General features: G+C 41.4%; 1 protein-coding gene across 1 annotated transcript in view; it reads left to right on the top strand.

The window, feature by feature from the left end:
- The window catches only part of SUGCT (succinyl-CoA:glutarate-CoA transferase), a 747,747-nt gene that overhangs the window by 712,878 nt on the left and 16,012 nt on the right, over positions 1-18,857 (top strand). The window contains exon 14 of the transcript XR_011501704.1: positions 11,877-14,503. The gene's annotated coding sequence lies outside the window, so the exon portion shown is untranslated. The remainder of the gene's footprint in view (positions 1-11,876; positions 14,504-18,857) is intronic.

Raw genomic sequence — 18,857 nt, 5'->3', positions numbered from 1 at the left:
ACCTTTGGCTACTGTGCATTATGTTGCTACGAACACAGGTGCACAAATATCTGTTTGAGTCCTTGCTTTCAATTCTTTCAGGTATACACTCAGAGTGAAATTGCTGGATCATATGTTAATTCTATGTTTTCCACAGAGGCTGCACCATTTTACACTTCCACCAGCAATGCATGAGAGTTCCAATTTCTCCAAATATTCACCGACACTTGCTATTTTCTGGGTTTTTTTTGTTTTGTTTGAAAATAGCCTTTCCAAAGGGCATGAAGTGGCTTCTCATTGTGGTTTTGATTTGCACTCCCCTGATGACTAGTGATGTTAAGCACCTTTTCGTATACCTGTTGGTCATCTGTATATCTTCTTTGGGAAAATGTTTAAGTTCTTTGCCCATTTTTTAATCAGATTGTTTGTGTTGTCATTGTTGAGATGTGAGAGTTCTTTTGATATTCTGGATATTAATCCCTTATCAGGAATGTAGTTTGCAAATATTTTCTCCCATTCCATGGGTCAACTTTTCACTCTGTTGATAGTGTCCTTTGATGTACAAAAATTTTTAATTTTGAGGAAGTCCAATTTATCTATTTTTGCTTTTGTTTCCTATGTTTTGGTGTCAGACCCAAGAAATTATTGCCAAATTCAATGTTGTGAAGATTTTCCCCTATGTTTCTTCTAAGAGTCTTATAGTTTTAGATCTCATGTTTAGATTTCTGTGAAATTTGTTTTTAATATGATCAATAGAGAAGGTATGACTTCTGGGGAGGCTTACAAATTAATGAGACACAGTGGACTGAATTAATGAAAACAAACACTGCCCTCATTTTGGAAGTCTTCCAAGGAAGGTTTGCTTCTCACTCTCAGTCACGTTTCAAGCCTTTTTATCATTTAGTTTCACTTGCAGAAGGTTCTTTTGTCATTCCATACTAAATCCATTCAGCCAAGCCCTCAAAACACGAGTCCTGGGGGCTGGCCAGGTGGCACAGCAGTTATGGTCACACGTTCTGCTTTGGCAGCCCAGGGTTCACCAGTTCAGATCCCACATGTGGACATGGCAGCACTTGTCAAGCCATGCTGTGGCAGGCATCCCACATATAAGGTAGAGGAAGATGGGCATGGATGTTAGTTTAGGGCCAGTCTTCCTCAGCAAAAAAGAGAAGGATTGCCAGCGGATGTTAGCTCAGGACTAATTGTCCTCAAAAAAAAAAAAAAAAGAATAAAAAAGAAAAAACACGAGTCCTGTTATTACTCCTTGAAGAAGACAAGAAGTTGAAGAAACTCCTCTCTACTAATATCCTCCATAGGGTTGAAGGAAGAGTATGTTTGCTGAGAGAATGAACTTCCAAGAATTCTCTCCTGATGAGAGGGTTAGAGTTGCATATAGCCCAGCAATGAGTGGATCTAGATGCAAAAAATAATTTACTCCACCAGGAAGATGTAGTTTCTTGGCTCTTGTGGGGAGAGAAAGCTGACTGACAAGTAGGTGAGGCCAGGCAGCAAATTCTTTGGCTAGTTAGCACTTTGAGAGTATCTATGGATTATGCCTTGTGTGAAATACAGATATTGAAGAAATTGGCTTACATAACTATCTGAATCCATGTGTCATGTATGCTTAACCTGGCATATTTCTCTAAGGTTCTTATTTATTTCTTTGCTTTCTTAAAAACTCAGATTCCATAAATGGAAAAATTCTGTCCTACATGGTGCACATATGATAACCATCAACTATATCAGAAACACTAGAGAAGCTGATCTAATAATACAGATTCTGGTCCCTGCCCTGGAATTACAGAATAGAATTTTGGGGAATGGTTTTTCAAGAATCTATGGCAATTCCGATGTCCTGTTCAGTTTGTAAACTGGGGTCCTCACTATGCCAGGACATCTAACACTCACTTGATTTGGTTAAAAATAAATCTCATTGCCTGTTGGATATTAGCAGTGTCTAACTCTGAATTTTTCCATAGATCCTCCAAAACCATACAAGTTACAAAGAAATATAGATAAAATCATCCACAGCTCACACTTAACAGTATACTGTAAGACTGAGATCACTATAGATTTCAGTTTGTGTGTAAGAGGGAAAGAAACATCCAAACTAGAAGAGTTGGCTCTGAAGCCCACACTAGCATTGAGAGTCAGGTGAACACTATGCAGGAGAGGGCAGGGATGGCTAGTGGTGGTGGTTGTATTGGTTTCCTATGGTTTCTGTAACAAATTACAGCAAATTAGGTGGTGTAAAGCAACATAAATTTGTTCTCTCACCATCCCAGAAGATGGAAGTCTGAAATCAAGGTGTCAGCTGCTTTGGTCCCTTCTGGAAGCTCTGAGAGAGAATCTGTCCCATGCCTCTCTCCTAGTTTCTGGTGGTTACCAGCAATCCTTGATGTTCCGTGGCCTGTAGCTTCATCACTCCAATCTCTGGCTTCATGGTCTCATGATATTTTTCTCCTTGTTGTTACATGACCTTCTTCTTTCTGTGTGTGTCTGTTTCTCTCCATCTCCAAACCTGCCTCTCATTATAAGGACGCCAATCACGGGATTTAGGGCCCACCCTAATCCAACATAACCTCATCTTCATTTGATTACATCTGCAAAGACCCTGTTTGCAAATACAGTCACATTCACAGGCTCTGGATGGACATGAATTTGGAGGGGACGTTATTCAACCAAATACAGTGGTATTACGTGGATAAAGTCACCCCCAGATACGGGGGTCCCACCCTGTTGAGGAAATACTGAGAATAGGTCTGAGATCTGGGAAATGGGACTGTTGGCTACCAAGGAAATTAAAGAAGGAAAGTGGCATGAGAACTGGAGGGAGCAGACATGGCCAGCTTTGGAAAGCCCTCCAACTTGGAGCTGGGGAAGCCTTCAGAGATTTAGCAGTAAAACAGTGAAAAGTAAGGGCGCTATAGATGTACAAGAGGACCACAATTCAGAATACACATTGCCCCTCTCACACCTTCCAAAAGTGCCACCTCCTGAGGAGACTGCACTTCTCCTCCCACCCTAGGAGGGGCCTCTTGAACTAAGAAACCCGGGAAGCCATCCCTGCCTACACAGGATCTCCTATTATTGCTGATGTAGGAAATACAAGACATTTCAAGACGAATAGAAAACGACAGGCAACACCTGAATGCAGTTACTGTTAAGAAGTAAACCTAAAAGAAACTAAACATTTCAGCTCATAAAAAGTTTTGCCCCCAAGTAAAATCACAAACAGAAGAAAAGCATAATACCCCAACCTGACTTAAACATCTGTGAATGAGCATTCATGGAAATGAAGAAAAACTCCTTGAAACAGAAATTCAAAAACTCAGAACAAAAAGGGACAAAAATCTGGATGATGTGAAATGAAAAGAAATCAAGCACAGGGAAGAAATGGAAGAAAAAGATAAAATCAACTCAGAAATGAAAATGAAATGACAAGGTACCCCAGGGAGAAGAGATTTGGCTGAAAATATGTGGGGTGTCAGTGGGGAAAGGAAAAGAGCCAGGGGAATGAAAACACAAAAGGTAAGTCAAAAGAAGCTGAGAGTCATGTGGCAAACATAAGAGACAGGTAAAGAAGAGGTGGCATCACATAGTTGAAGTCCCTGAAGAAGAAAAACAAAACAAGGATAAGAAATAATAATAGAAGTATAATTCAAGAAAACTCTCTGGAAATAAAAGACTTGAATCCATAGGTTGGAGGAACCTACCATACATCTCAGAAATTATGGAATAGTCGACTCTGAGACATATACTAATAAAGCTACTATGCTGTAAAGATAAATTTAAAAATACTCTGGGCATTAAGGAAATTAAAACGACAAAGAAAATTGGCTTTGCATCAGACGTCTCAACAGGAAACAAGACTGTAGTGGAGAACATTGTCAAGACTGTGATCTGAGGATTATATCCAGCCAAGCCATCCTTCAACAGCTTTGAACACGCAAAACTCAGGCCACCCTGTGCTCCGAGCCCTTCCCGACGGCTTCATCCAAATCAGAGAGGCCTGGGCAACCTTTGACAAAAAGACTAACAGGGAGTCTCAGATATGTTCATTGCAGAACTAAGATTAAAATAAATGAGGGGAGAAGGGTGGAAAAACAGTGCAATTTTTTTTATTGTTCTGACAAAGTATAATAACACAACAAAAAAACTGGGAGAAGGGAGAGAAGAGAAAATAGAATAAGCACATTGATGGCTGCATAAGGACTAGGTGGAAACCACATTTTTTAAAAAACTGCTATATAATTCAGAGTTGACAAACCAAATACATAGCAAAATTTTCCTGGAGAGGGAGCTATTCCTCCAAGCATTAGTGGTCTCACAAGGACTCAAGATGGTTCTCTTTTTCCATCATGAAGGTGCTGTTGCCAGGACCCACAGGCTTGCCTGGATGCTGGGTGTTTCTTTGTTCCCGTAACAGGATGGGGCTTGAGCTCAGGGTAGGAAGATGAAAGTGAGGACATATTCCTCAGAAGATATATTTGTCCTAAGTATGAGAGTGTGTTTGTGAGTGTGAGTGTGTGAGTGTGTGTGTGTAGAGTTGTGAGAGTGGGGACAGGGTGTTCCTGGCTTCTGCACTCCTTCCTGAGCATGTTAATGATTAAATACTTTCTCAGCACAGAAATGCAGTGTCTACATCCTAACTTAGCCTACCTACTATCGTGTTACATGTCGCATCCCCAGACGGGAATCAACCTCACAGAGGTGAAGTTCTATAAGGAGTGGGGCTTGATCTAGCGTTTACCTCCCCGGGCTCCGAATCCCTCATTCTGTTGTTAGACAGGGCCCGTGAAGAACAGGTGCAGTAATACTAGTTTAATAGAGCCAACACTTATTGAGTTATCGTTCTCTGTCAGGCATGATGCTTGTAAAGCCGTGCCTAAATGTAGTTAACACTTAATTCTTATTATTTTTATATGCGTTGCCTCATCTAATGCTTGCAAAAAGACCTTATGAAGTTGGCGTTATTACTCTTCCCATTTCACAGCTGAAAAAGCTGAACTGGGATTAAGTATGTTATATTGCCCAACGTCACATGGCCAGGACGTCGCACAAAGAACTTGACTTCAGATTTGTTTAACAGCACAGCCCATTCACTTAACCGCGATGTTATTTCTGGATGGGCTCTTTGACTCAGAATTGTGTAAAGAGGAGGAGAGTGTGTTGACAATGCCTGAAACACACTGTATATTGTGGCTATAATCTAAGACACAAGTCTGACATCATTCTTTCCAAAACTGAAATAGTAAAACAAGAAAAGTTTGTTAATTTATTTATCTTAGGAAGAGTCAACCCTTACTTTTTAATTCTTAACACTAGCAGTAGATAGAGGTCTATTTTTGTTACTTTATATTTTCTAAATGTTTAAAAGCAACTTTTCTTTGTAAGATACATATACTAATCTATGAGAAAAAGACTCAGGCTCAACCTCAACCTAATAGAGACATGGGAAAGGCATGCTCAGAAAAGCCACTTAAAAAATATGGACCAGAAGTTGGTTAAGTAAATTTTGGAAGATCCCTACAATTAAATATCAAGTGGCTGTTAAAACACAGTGGACTGCTTGTAGCTGTAGAAATCCACAGTGAATTACCAAAGAAAGAAAAATTTACAACATATTAAGGGTTTTATTGAGTTGTACATTTCTATGTGCACTTTTCTGTGTACGTGTCATATTTACATTTTTAAAACTACTATGGATGGTAGGATTCCATTTTTGAAGAATATACATGGATACATCACATAAAGAAGAAAATCTTTGGAATTGAATACCTTAAAATACTCACAAAACTATCTCTGGGTGGTCATTTATGGGTTTTTTGGTCTTTTTTCTCATGCGTTTTTTTCTAAAGTGAACATGCACTGCCACGGCAAGCGTAGTAATAAAATTTTATTAAGTAAAAGAGAGTGGAGACCCAATCATCTGTTGTGGCAGAAATACAGCCGTAGCCACGTCCAAAGTCAACAGTTCCTCCTCAGGTCACCTGGGCCGGAGCTCCACCAAGGGCGGGCTGAGGTCTGGAAAGCAGTAGATCATTTGGGAGCAACGCCGCCGGACACTCGATGTTTGGTTTCCGAGTGTGACTTGTACAAACAGCGTGTGCCTCCATCTGCCTCTTTGACTTACTGCCCTGCAGTGCGGCTGCAAGTCACCCCAGCTTCACTCAGCTCCTGCTCACGGGCCGTGGGCCAGTGCTCACTTGCTGAGTGTTGTTTTATTTTATGACAGTCAGAGCTGGTCACTGGATGCAATGAAACACAAAGACAACTGGGGTGGCTGCTGGTCTTCCTTGTAACATCACAAGGAGGGAGTGAGAGAGGGACATCTGTTCTTAAACATCATAGTTCTCCTTCACTAATGGCTGCCTTGGCTTGGCTTGTCTTCCTGTATAACTTCATCTGGAAATCTCTTCTCTTGTTATTACCTGCTTCCAGATATTTCATGAGAGATTTCAACTAGGCCTCTTGTCTGGTTATTCTGGCACCTTGCAGACAGGCTGGCTCCAAGGTTATGAGGGAGTTTGGACTCATCTAGTGGCTTTATCAGGAAGGTTTTCAAAAGAGTGAATTCGTCTGTATGAAATTCCTACAGAGTGGCGACTTTCAGAGCCAATGTGTCTGAGTCTAAAAACAGAAACTGGGTTAGACGCGGGTCCACCCAGGGTGTCTTCCAGGGACGTGCTCGCGTTACCGGTTGACTCCTTGATTCGGGGTTCAGCAGGCGAACTTGCTTTTCATCTCCCTTGTTGGAAGCTGGTGACAAGAGGGAGAGCATCCAGAGTTGGAAAATTTCAATGTAATCCAACTGCTCCTGCATTAACCTGGATGTAGGGATTTCAGTTTTTGGGTTTTTTCTGGTTTTTTTTTTTTTGGTGTTCAACAAGGAAAGTGCCCTTCCAAGACCTATCAGCCCATGAGGGAGGATTCTGGAAAGGACCAACTGAATAGATGAAGCGGCTGAGACAGGAAGCAATCAAAGGCTTACCCAGAAATGTATATCAAGCTGTAGAGGGAAGAGTAAGACCAAGAATGATGGATGTTGGGCCATAATATGAGAAACATGGCGAAATGCCCAGTTGGAGAAGATTAAGTTTTAATGGAGGATAGAAAGAATTATAAACTTATGTTGGTACTTGCTATCTGCACAAAACAGTTAACTCATCATGTGTTGGGTTTAAGAGACATTGAGATGCCTGCCTAAAGATAGACGCCTGTAAAATTATGGACCGTTTTTGTAATGAGATAGAAACTTGACAGTTGATCCATATTTATAAAGTGTTTTTGAAATGCAAACTGAGAGGGGACATAATGGTGTTTAGAAGTGATAGGAAGTAAGGATGTCTACCCACATGCCTAATATTGACCAAGGATTTTCGGGCCCTATCTGACTAATGCCATCATTTTTGTGAATTTGGTAAATACAATCAGCCTTTGTTGTATTTGACTTTGTGGGGGATCAAAACTGGCCACCCCAAAATGTGTCTCTTTGCCTTGATTATTTTTAAGAACAAAAGACTCTTAAAGAAGCTTTGAGGGCCACCCCGGTGGTGCAGTGGTTAAGTTCGCATGTTCCGCTTCTCTGGCGCCCAGAGTTCACCAGTTTGGATCCCAGGTGCAGACATGGCATCGCTTGGCAAAACCATGCTGTGGTAGGCATCCCATGTATAAAGGAGAAGAAGATGGGCATGGATGTTAGCTCAGGGCCAGTCTTTCTCAGCAAAAAGAGGAGGATTGGTAGTAGTTAGCTCAGGGCTAATCTTCCTAAAAAAAAAAACAGAAAAAGAAAAGAAACTTTGACCTTCCCCCTAACTGCCTAAAAAAATTTAAGATAAAAGGCCTGTCCCAAGAACAGGCCATCACCATAGATAACTCTGGGTGTGGGTAGACTGGTAGATTGTGAGGGTACTTGCTAAGCCCATTCTTATCTACCAAACATTTGCTTTCCCATCTTCATGTGAATTGCCCTTTGTAGCCCCAAACCACTACCCCCAACATCCTCCTTTGTCTTTAGCTGAAGATGATATGTAAGGTGGCAGCTTCAGCCATTCTGGCGAATTGCTCAGTTTTCCTGAATTTCTCCCTTGTATAAATGTTCTAAAGCTTTGTTTGATTTTCTTCTGTTATTCTGTCTCATTTCAATTTAATTTGTAGCCCAGCCAGAAGGACCCAGAGGGTAGAGGGATTCTCTTCCACCTCTACAACTTCCTATTTTGCTCATTTACTCTTCCACCTCTTGATCAGTACTCAATATTTACAGTAAACTTCCTTTATCTCTCTATGTCCAATACCCAGTAAAGCCTGTGACACACAAGAGATCCTAAATACATTCACCAATTTGGCATTCATTTAATGATTGACTTTTACATTTAGAAATTATGATAGGTCCCGGGAAATGTCAAAATGCCTTTACACAGAAATTGTAGGGTTTGGTTTGTTTGTTCAGTTTTTGGTTTTTGCTTTTTTTTGTAATAAAGATCATGCTGAAAGGTGGATTGTGATTTGGGCAAAGAAGGAGGAGATTCTGATAATAGATGCTAAAAGTAAGTCTGGGCTTTATTACTGTATATCATTGTGCTCCCTTCCCCATCCTAACCCCTTCCCTGTAACCATGGCTAGCAGGCATAACTTCCATTCTTCCTGAATGCTCCCCTCAAAGTAGCCAGGGTGACTTTTGCCTCAGGATATTGCTTAGAGGTGGGGAAAGACCAGAAGACCAAAGAGAATTAAGCTACAGACAAAGCAAGACAATGCAACAAGCAAACAATACAACCCACCAAAACGTCCTCTTTTTGCTTGAGGAAGATTGGCATTGAGCTAACATCTGTGCCAATCTTCCTCTATTTTTATATGTGGGATGCTGCCATAGCATGGCTTAATGTGTGGTGTATAGGTCCATGCCCAGGATACAAACCCTCTGTCGACAAAAATAATCCATAACCAATCTATAAATGAAAATTTGAGAGAGTTTATTCTGAGCTAAAATGTGAGGACTATGGCCCAGGAGAGTCCTTCCACAAAGGAATGGAGCACTCCAAAGAAGTGGCGGTATACGGGGTGGTTATATACCCTCAAAGAGGGTGTTTCACATATGATTGAAATGTCCCTCTTACAATAGTCACACAATTGCCCTGTTGGCACAGTGTTTGATGGACACAGCAGGTAGTAGGTCTGCTATCTCGGCGGGTGCAGCAGGAAGCAAGTCTGTTGTCTTGAGCTGGGTAGTCACAGGTGAGCGTGGCAATCAGTTTCTAGCCTAAGGAAAGATGCTTAATCTTTAAGGAAATGCCAACGTTGGGAGGGGAGGGAAGTTGCACCTATATCTCAAGGGCCTTTGTTCTTGCCATAGTAAATGTCTAAAACAGATATACAATGCATGCTCAATGGCCACGGTCAGGCCCTTTTGGAAAAACAAAGTCTGGCCGAATTAGGTTTACACCAAATTGCTTCCTCATATACTCCAATATATCCTATTGCTTGCCATTTCTATTTGTCACCTCAAACCCTATGCCCCCAAAGCGGAGCATGAGAACTTAACCACTACACCACCAAGTGGCCCTCAATGACCTTATTTTAAAATCTTCTATTTGTGAGCTGCTACAAGTACAGTGGTTGTTAATAACACTTTAAGTCCTTTAATTACCACTAGTGCAATAAGTTAAATACAAAAAGAAATTAATGATAGTAATTAGTAAATAATAAGTATTAGCTGAACCTGTGCCTACTGATTTTCTGGAAGACAGTGAATGAATGGAAAGCAAGTTCACCAAAATCAAGCAAACTTTGGCCCTAGCACCATCCAGTTTCTTTTTCCTCCCTTTCTCCATTCTTTCTCACTCTTCCTTCCTCTTTCCATCCATTTATTCATTTATTTAGCAAATATTCGTTAAACCACCTTAATGTGCCTGGCACTAGGCTGAGATCATGATAAACAAAATAATCAAGTTTTCTGCTTTCTTTTCAGGTTAACTGTGATTTGGTTACTGATGAGTGGTGCTTCTTGTTGAGAAATAAAATAGATTCTCAAGTATTATCCAAGGAAGCTGAATGGCTGAATCCACATCTTTTTTTCTAATGCAGATCTTTGTGTAAATTAGAGCCTCTCAACTTGGCAACATTGACATTTAGGGCTGGATGCTTCTTTGTTGTAGGGGGCTGTCCTATGTATGGCAGGACGTTTAGGAGCATCCCTGGCCTCTACCATCTAGATGCCAGTAGCACTAACAAGTTGTGACAACCAAAAATATCTTCAAATTTTGCCAAATGTCAAGAAAAGCCATGTTTAGTTAAGAACCACTGGTATAAAGGAACCATGGAAAGGAGTTTTCTTGGTGTTGCTTCTCACATCTCTGTGTTCAGGGATGGACACTGAAGGAATTATACGATGAACCCATCAGGAGGGAGGGTGTGGTTGTATGTCTGTGTATGCACATGAGTGTCAGCTAATTATATATGGAGATAGATGGAAATGTCAACAATTTAAATTTAAGGTCTATTGGTGTTTTGCCCTAAACTCTCTTCCCCAAGGTCTTGCATTTCAAGAAACAACGTTGGCTTTTATTTGACTTATTTCCAGCAGTGGAATTTATTGAGAAACAAAGAATGCATCAGTTAAACTCACTGTGACAGCTTGTTTTTTTTTCCTTGAAGACCTAGGCCATACACATTATCCTACGAAAGTCTTAATTCAATGTTTACAATAGCTATCTTCCTATTAGTTTTAGATTGGCCAAATTTATGATGCATTAGACCTGTATTTTATGTGTTATTTGTAAATTCTTGCCCATTTTATGGGACTGGGATCATAATTTTACTAATTCAAACGATTTTGGAAGTTTATGGTTGTTGTATCTTGCTCACATGACATATTCTTGGTTATATCTATGATTTATTGGCTGCTGAGTCCTTGGTCAGGAACATGACTCCCAATTATCCAACCAATTATCACATTGTTGCGTGGGAAAACTTCAGCAGCTGAAACTGTTGACTAATCACAAAGAGCGGCTTAGTATCAGATAAACTAAAACTAAAATTTAGTTTTGGTTGACAACAACCAATGTTCACAAGGCAAGAACTAAGTAACACCATCTATCATGGACTCATATTGTGTAGTTTCCCATGCTGGATGGGGCCATGCTTGTAGCTTTTACTGTCAAGATGGCCAGTTGGTTAGAATTGTTCTAAACAATTTCCAAATTAAAACTAATTGCTTTTTACTACTCAATACAGTAATCTTGGATCTGAAAGACTACACATTTAGGCAACTAAGCATATCCAAAAAAAAGCCAACTTCACCATACTGCAGTGTAGGGTTCACTGTTTAGTTTTCACAGCCGAATGCTTCTTTCCCTTCAGTTAACTTGTACTCTATCAATATTTAATAACGGTGTTTAGACACTTAATGCACTCACTGGTCAGAGACCACACCCCTGATCTGCTCCAGTCCTGCCAACTGATACTGTATTTCTTGACTTCTGAATTGCTGGACTGTAAGGCACACTGAGTCTACCTTTAAAAGGACACATCACTGAGGGTGGGCTGAGGAAATGGAGAAATACTACCATATGCCGCTAGGCCACATGCATGTTGATTTTATAGCACATCCTGGTCATAATGTTAAAGTGGGAAAAAAGGTACATCTTAGAACTAAGAATATCACACCATCCCCCACATCTCTATTAGCCCACCCAAAGTAAACATACAGTCTAAATAAAATCAGTTTCCTTGCTCTGTAAATACAACTGGAAGATAGTTTCCCTTGTCCCATATTCCAACCAGATTTCTGGTTTTAGAAAGAAATTCTCAAGCATCTACTGCAAAAATGTCTTAATGAACTATTGCTAAAATAATGTTGCATAATGATCTCAGAGCATTTGTTCTCTCACTTACAGGTCTGCAGGCCGACTGCAGCTGATTGAGGATGGGCATATCTAGGTGACTTTGCTTCAGGCTGTGGGTTGGATTCTGGTCCGCTGTATGTGTGTTCATTTGGGCACCCAGCTGAAGGGGCAGTGCTGTGTGCAGCATGGTCTTCTCATGGGTGATTATGGAAGCACAAGAGCCAAGTCAAAGTGCACCCTCTCATTTAAGACTGCTTCCTGTCATGCCCACAAATGTTCCATTGGCTACGGAAAATCATATGGCCAAGCTAAGTATCAATGGGTCAGAAAAAGAAACTTCACTCTCACAGGAAAGGGAAAAAAAGAAATATTTGCTGACCCATAATCTAAACTATCACACACACACACAAATATGGCATTGTAAAAAGAGACTAAAAGAGCTATTAAATAGAGTTTTTTTGGTAATTTTTTAAAGCTCATTCTTGAGTTAACCCAGGCAACATCACTTCTTCTACATATCAAGTTTCTATCTAGGACTTGTCCACTCCGCCTCTCAGTTCTGAATGTCTAGCTTGGGTTCCATCCTTATCCCAAGAGTGCAGCGCATAACCCAAAGAGCAAGTTGCCTCCCTTTGTCATAGTGGCTAGTGTGTCTTACAACAAGGCTGCAAGGCTGCGACAAGGACACTCAGGGTTTTTTAGTTACATGCAAAGCCATGTTTACTTTCGGGCTCCTAAGTTTTGTGAGTCAATTAATGTCTATGCTTGATACCTTGTATTTAGGAACTTAACCACAGATAGAATAATGACTCACACATAAATCATCACCAGGAGTAGGGTGTAGTAAGAAAAGGCCCTAAAATATTATAATGCCAAGCTGAGGAAGTAGAGTGAAAAGCACTGAGAATTCCTTATTCACAGCTTAACGATGGTGAGCCAAGCTATGTAGTAGTGTAGCTGTATCTTAAACTGCTCTGTCTTAGACCTTAGACCACATGCCTGTCGATGTTGCTACATTAGGGAATTTGGTAGAAGAAATGCAGGATATTGGAACACACGAACCACTTTTTGTGGACTTTTCAAAGAGACAGTAAAGGTTCCACCAGATTAGATAAGTAAATGTTGAAGCTGGCACATTTGAAATCAGTTAGGAAGGATAGCAGAATTTTCTGAAAGATGTCCTTTTGCACGAAACCTGTAGAATAAGAAAGTTGAGAACTGGGTATCTGGAGTTTTGCAGGGTTGGAAAACCTTATTCTCTACCCCAATCAAAAGTTAGTACAAACCAAATCAGGAAGGTAGGAACCACATCAGAAGAAATCATTAGAATATGGGATATTATTTTCATATCACTGCCAAGTACCTCCTGTTATATGTTTCCTACATGACAAAGAGGATGATTACCCACACTGTTAAGGCATATGTGGTTGCCTCCTGAGTGTCAGGTGAGTTTTCCTACCTCAACTATTGTTTCTAGTTGCTCTGAGGCAGTGCAAAGATGAAGGTCACTAAAGGAGGGACTTCAGGGATGAGCAGAGTACCTATCCTATTACTGAAACACAGAAATTCTTAAGCTGGATTCCCATTTAAGGGACCATGTACCAACAAGGCTTCTGGCTTTGGATACTAGTCTATGGAGTTCTGTTTAGAACTAGATAAAACCTAAGACATTTTTAAAGGAGGAGCCAGAACAATTGTCTATGGATGTTTAATCTGTAAAAAAGCCCTCAGGCCTGAGAAATGTCAACAAAAAAATGAGCTAATATGAGGGCATTTTCCACAATGCTATTCTAAGATATGGCCACAGAAGACAAAAGATCAGGAAGATTCTACCAAAGAGCAGAACGGTTGGCCACAAAGGCAAAAAACAGGAGCCATTCTCAGAGAGAAGAACTTGTTTTAGAGACATGTCCCTCTGTCAGACCTTAAAGCCATTCTCCAGGGTGAAATGAAAAGAATCCACCGAATGAGACCAGAATCCTGAAAGGAGATGATTCGAATAAAAGGATGGAGCAAGAACAGAGAGGAGAGAGAATGTCCTCCTAGATGCCCATCTTGGCTTCAAAAATCTCTGTTTATGCCTGAACTTCCATTCTTAGTGGTTCATTCCTTGGCATTAAAACACCCAAGCAGCCAGAGTCCCTTGGAGTCTAAATTCATTTAACTGTTGGGGTTTTCTGGAATTTTGTCTGTCCCCTCTCCTCATTTCTGAATGAGCTCATTGAATCACATGTCTTTACCCATGTTTTAGGTACAGATGACTCACACATTTATTTCTGTAGCCGTGACCTCTCTTCAAGCTCCACACTCATATGCCTAATCCTACCATGTCCACCTGGACGTCCCACAGGCACTTCACTCCTACACTCTTGCACTCTGCCTGACATTCTTATTTCCCTCAACATAAGCTTTCTCCCACATTCTCTATGTTGTTTGTTGGTGCTATCATCCAACCAGGAGGTTTTGCTTTTGTTGATTGGCTGATTTGATTTCTTCTTTCTTTTCCACAGTTCTTGCCCTGACCTGCAAGAAAATCATCACGCCAAGTTTTTCATTGGCACATCTTCTCTTTGGTCTCAGGATGTCCCTGGATCCCCAGCTGGAAGAGAAGGGGTGGCTCTTTTTTAGATGTTGTCAGAGAGAGAAGGAGAAATAGTGTGAGAGGATGCGGCAAAGAGGTAAATGAAAGATAAGCAGGTTTAAGTTTTAAATACTCAATCTTTTTCTGTCCTGAAAGCCTTGGAAGGAACTTTTTAAAAAAAAAAAAAAGAAGAAAAGAAAAACAAATGCCAAACACGTTCATTTGGATGGTAACTTGAGTTGCAGTCCTGTTGCTGTGATGAGCAGCCCCGCTGGGACCCCCTCTGGGGAAGGAGCCCCAGGCCGGAAGTGGATAGGTTGGTGTTGACTCCCAGGGTCCCTGCTCCTGGGTCAGGAGACCTTGGGTCCAGACTCTGTGCCCATGTCTCCCATCGCAGGTTGGGCATTATTGGTACCTTCCTGCATTCGCCAGTGCTCTAGAGATAGGGATGGAAATGCACTAACATAAACAGAAAATATTAACGTTCTAAGACTGACTTCAGCATGTGCTGGCAAGGTAAAATTTATATTTTTGTTTATTTTTCACAAGAGGAGATATTGTTAGGTGGAGAGGTAGGTAAATTTGCACATTGACTACAGGAACCTCCTAAAAACAAGAAGGCATGGGTCCCTGAACCTCATGTTTTTAAAGTTCAAAATTGTTGAAATCCCATCCGGGTGGAAAGGTCCTGGTGAAGGGAATTTACAAGGGCTCTGAAATAGAATCTCTATACCTAAAGGTAGAGAGGCGGGCTAGGTGCACCCTTCTACTGAGGTGGGTCATCCAAGTCAACACTGGTTCTGAGGTGACAGGGCTCTAACCAGCCCCTCAGGGAAGGTTCAAGATCCAGGGGAGAGGAGGAGGCACTGGAAAACCAGTGCGGGCAAGAACACTCCGTTGACTGCTGCCGCACCCGGGGGAGCAGTCTAGAAGTTCTCCAGTTGCCCGGTTGCCCAGGCAGGGGCAGCAGGAGCAGATGCCTCTGCATTTCCAGCCAGCATCTGCTGCAGAGGGCTTCTCTGATTCTAAAGCTACACGCTGCTGGGAGTGGTAGTTGTATCCTCTTGTCTCACAAAGGCCTCAGCTGAAAAATGAGATTGTCCAGTGCGCTTTGAGGGAGTGTGTGTGTGTGTGTGTGTGTGTGTGTGTGTGTGATTATCATGTGAGGGAACGCTCTAGACTGGAGAAAAAGACAATTTCACAATAGGGGGATGGCAGCCTAAGTCATTTATTTAGAATGTTAAAATCAGATATTACCGTCTTTCTCTCTCCAACCTAGAGAAGTTATCTATATCTATAATAATAATATAAATCATATTAGAGTTGGTTAATTTGCAGATTTAAAGGAGTCTCAAGGTATTCCTATATTAGCTCAGATATTTTAAAAAGAAAAAAATAAATCTTGCCATCACCTGAATTGATTCCTCATGGTTACCCATACCTATGAGGGGAGATGCCTGATTTTCATGACAGAGGTTAGAGGGGTAAGGGGATCTTTAATGAATATGGTTAGCATTTCTCTGACTTAGACTATATGTCTTCCAGGGACCCCTTTTGGGCTTAGTGGAATGATTGCCACATAGCCCAAAGTTTCTGTGGAATTGGCCAAGGGGAGGAGACCATCCCCCCTGGCCTCCCTGGTGGAGGAGGCACCAGCACCCCAGGGTGCTGACTTCAGGAAACTCTTCAGCCCTTTCACTGTGCCTGCTAAGACCTGGGCCCTTCTGAAGAAAACACCTTTGTTCTCCATTGGATGGCTCTTGCAACCTGTCTCAGATTTCACGCCTGAGGGTCAGAGCCTGACTCATGGGGCAGGGTTCCTGGTCCTTGCCAGGGAGCCCGAGACAGCAGCCTCAGGCAAAAAGGAAATCTCAGCATGCTTGAAAGGAAGCAAGGAAGCACAGACTTTCCCACTGAGCTTGCAAGTCCACTATGACTGTCTGTTCTCCTGGAAAGAACCCACCTGTATATTTCATTTCATCCAAAAGTGAGTAGGATAGAGGCCTAGCAGATATTGGGTTAATAAATAGAAAGGTGTCCTGACCCTTGTCTCAAGTTGGACTTAGCACCTTTCAGATAAGAGTGAGTGGAGTTTACCTTGCAGCAAATGCCACAAGTAGCTGACTTGCCCCAAACAAGTTTCTTTATAGGCCTCTATCTTTTCCCTCTGTGCCCCTGTGGTATTTACTGCTCTTGGCTGCTTTACACAGGCATTGGCAACATGAATAATTACCAATGGGAGATTTGCCCCTGAGCTGTCTTGAAAGTGCCCAGCTCTTGGCTACTGGACAGACCTGGGGTAGGCACTTTGATGCACGGCCATCCCGTAAGTGCTTCTGGCAAGGTTAGAAAGCTGAGCTGACGTTGAGAGGTAGATGTCATGGCAAGCACACTCAAGATTTAGTGGAGCCTCTATATAATAGGAGTTTGAGGAAATGCCTTAGCTTTCAAGTGTGTAGAAGGAAAAGAAAGAGATAAGTAATGTCTCATTCAGGGTGTGTGCCCTTTGGGGCTTTCATCTGGGAACACTTGACACCTGGCCCCCTGCCTGGTTTTAAAAACATGGCAGTTGCTTGGCAGAAAGTGACTGTCGGAGGACATCATAGACTCTCTGCTCTGTATGTTGAAGACATTACAGGCAGGAAGTATTTGGTCTGGAAAATGCCCTTTGAGAATCAGAAAATCAAGATCATTAAGTAATTTTGACTAGAATTTCAACTCAAATGGTAATTTTAGTTTGGTCCTTGATAATAATTAACCATGTTTTCGCACCATTCATTCATTCATTCATTCAGAGCACACATACGTATAAAGCACTTAGCCAGAGTTATCACTCAGTAAAGGATAATCACTAGTGCAAATGCAACATGTGCTTTTGCTTTACTGCGAAAAGGTGAAAAATAGTAGTCATAATTTCTAGCTTGAGAAAAAGTCCACGGATCCCTCACTCTGCCCCTTTCCTAGGTACAGCATTGAGTGGTCAAGGTTCTTCTGTGGGACCACCAATCTCTTCTCTAAACCTGCAGTTTTCTCCAGTCCAGCATCACTGCCCACAACCTTGGCAAAAATCTGGCATTTGGTGTTGCAGATCCTATTCTGGGTTATCTTCTCAGCTACTCTGAGTCCTTGTCACTCTTCTAGTCTTTACTCCTTCAATGTCAATCAAGTCATTCTCGAGGCTACGAATCTTGAACTCCCTGAAAGGAGCCTTTTTCCTGCCAGTGATAAACTTCCTCATTTGGCCTTCAACTAAGGTGGCCTAGTTCTTTAAGTTTTCTATGTTTAAACCATACAGGAAAATACCCCAGGGCTGGATTGGAGGAGTAGCCTGTGAACCATCAGCCTGGGCCCAAGGACCTCAGCCCTCTGCTTTACCTGGGTACCCATTACAGAGCACACTTCAACAGGGAGGACCAACTCTGGGGTAAGAATACACAACATTGCATCAACACAGTCCACATGCTCAAGAAATTCATAATCCATTTTGTGTCATCAATACTTCAGTAAAGTCAAGGTAAACTTTCTTTACTCACAGATTCTAAGATCCTTTCACATTGTTATGTGCAGCTATAGCACACTTATTTTTACTGTTATATAGTATTCTATTGTAATATCATGATTTACTTATCCATTCTCCAGTCACATGGATATGCTGCAATGAAGATTCATGTGCATGGCTCCCAGTGCACCACATGTAAGTTTCTCTGAGTTGAGTGCATACTCCCAGAACTTTTTGTGGTCTCTGTTTCTAGAAGGAAGAGAGCTGTAGCAGGCCACAGCTTGCAAAGCTTAATTAATGATGTTTCTGAGTTACAGGAATGAGCCCTTGACTTTCTTTTAGAATAATTTTACTTTTTATTGAGTGAATCCTGGCTTTTTACTCTTATTGGAGCTTCTTTTACTTCTGATAGTAGCCAAAGGTCAACATTCACACTGAGAATTTCTCATCTTATGGGATAAGCCTGCATGGTATTCCTCCATTTAAGGAATGCGGTTTCTGCATGACTCCAAGTTGAATAGCATCAGGGAAAGGAATGACTCTTGTCTGACTTGCTCTTGAATATCTTTAATAGTATGCATTCACAATGTATTCATCTTCCTCAGTTATCCACATACATGCTATCTTCCCAGAGGTAACTATTGTGACAAACCATGGCATGCTTTCAACTTTTTTTGTGATATTAGCACCATTTATTGTTACCATTCTCTGTTCTGCAAAGCCCTTCAGATAGGACTCAAAAAATGCACTCATCAGCAAGGAACAGCTCTTTGGGGCTTGTTCTTTGCATGAGTCTGGACAACTCCCAATTCAGAGTGGAGAGGAGGAAGTAGATGAAATAGAGATTAAGATAAGGAAAGTGCACAGCTTCTCATTCCCTCCAAAATGGCATCTTCGCAGTGCAACTTTGGTGTTTTTTCTGATGCACAGAATTCATGGAGCCTCAGCAGAG

This window comes from Equus asinus, chromosome 1, assembly GCF_041296235.1.
Source record: "Equus asinus isolate D_3611 breed Donkey chromosome 1, EquAss-T2T_v2, whole genome shotgun sequence".
Lineage (NCBI taxonomy): Eukaryota > Metazoa > Chordata > Mammalia > Perissodactyla > Equidae > Equus > Equus asinus.
The sequence above is the reverse complement of the archived record's forward strand: the minus strand, read 5'-3'. Positions and strand labels throughout refer to the sequence as shown.